The sequence below is a fragment of the Talpa occidentalis genome, unplaced genomic scaffold (assembly GCF_014898055.3).
Source record: "Talpa occidentalis isolate TD23 unplaced genomic scaffold, MPIMG_talOcc4v2.1 talOcc4.11, whole genome shotgun sequence".
Classification (NCBI taxonomy): domain Eukaryota; kingdom Metazoa; phylum Chordata; class Mammalia; order Eulipotyphla; family Talpidae; genus Talpa; species Talpa occidentalis.
The window spans coordinates 39,340,186-39,341,850 of record NW_023601104.1 but is presented as its reverse complement, the minus strand read 5'-3'; positions in this window follow the sequence as shown (position 1 = coordinate 39,341,850).

The following is a 1,665-nucleotide window of genomic DNA, read 5'->3' as shown; positions in this document are numbered from 1 at the left end:
GTGCCAGCGCAACAGTCTCAACCTTCTGGTTGTCTTTCCTCCTGCTGGATTCGGCATCTCAGAGACAAGATCCTCAAAACAGCATACTAGGTTGGAGGCAGCAATTTCTTTCTGAAGTAAACAGCTGATGTTAGTGGACATGGTTGGTCTCTCCTCCTCCTCCTCATGCTGTCCTGCCCCTTCCTCCTTCCTCCCCTTCCCCTTAAGCCTGTGGAGCCCACACTGCTCCAGGCAGCACCAGACAGGTCACAGCCTGGGGCCCAGGGTGGATTTATGTCTCCCTGACCCAATTTGGGCTGCCCGTTACAGTCTCATGGGGTCTTTAAAAATCATCTCCAAATTCCCAGTCCCACGCCAAGTTCACTTAAATGAATTTCAATAAATGGTTATAAAGTTCATCTGATAGGATGGAGTTGGGAACAAGCAGTCTCTCTACCCTGTTCCTCTTCACTCTCACACAACCCCCATCCTCGAGACACTGGTGACACCAGATAAGTGAGGGTCTTCCCGGCAGCAGCCCTGCTCTGTGATAAACAGTGTTTCGCTGTTTACCTCAATTTTGTCACCTCTACCTGGAGGAAAGCAATATGATGCCACGAAATATGGTCTCTCTTTTTTCTTGAAAAGGGAAATGGGTTTTGTTCTATCTTTAGTGCCACTACATAACCCCTACCCACAGGACAGGCTGTAATGTAGATACACCTGCCACGTGCTCATTTGCAAGCCCCTGGAGTGGGGGTGGAGGGTGGGCGGGAAGCGGCCGGGACTGGGGGCGCCCATTGCCAAAATAGGGGCTTCCTTCTCCTCCAGGTTCCGGCAGTCCCCCTTGTTCTCCAGAACTGGGAAGCCTTCCAGCTGGACTCAGATGGACACCTCTACCCCCCCTCACCCCCTCTGTCTCCAGAAAACTGCTATAACCACGGTAGCTCATGGTTCAAATTAAGAGGCAGCCTAGTGGGTGAGCAGCACAAAACTCGGCTGAGTTTCACTTCGCGTCAGCACAACTTTAGGCAGGTGCGCCGTGTGCTCGGTGGGGGTGGGCGAACATCCATTTCGGCAAGACTTTGCCGCACCTCAGGCTGATGCTTTCTGTGTCAATTTGATCCGGCGCTCCAATCTATCAAAAATTCCGAAGCCTCTGGTCCTGATCTAGGCAAGTTGCTGCTTTGCCCTGGCGGCTCCACCTCTTTCTCCTCTAGCGGTGCATCTGCCGCACTGCCCGCTAGAGGGCGCCATGGGCTTGCTGCGATGAGAATGCGCAGGCTGTTCCACTTAGCCTGAGAGGGGCTTTATCTTTTATTTATTCAATTTGAAGATTTATTTATTTATGCACATAAGAGCTGGGGTGCAGGTAAGAGATGCGGGAGGTGAAAGGATTCATCAGAGACAGAGTGGGGAGTAGAACAGGCAGATGTACTGAAATACACTGCTGTGGGGAGCAGCAGGCTAGGCAGGAGAGATCTGCTGCGCCATGTGGGTCACTTCTCTGGCCAGGGTTCGAACTCGTGCTGGAGCGGCTGCAGATCGCTTTATAGTGCTGCCTCTTAACCATTGTGCCACCGGGGAGGCCCGGGGCTTTAACTTTTAATAGGCCTTTGAGCCTTGAGTAAACAACAGAAAAACAGACACACACGTGTGATTAAAATATCTCAAAAACAGGTCTTT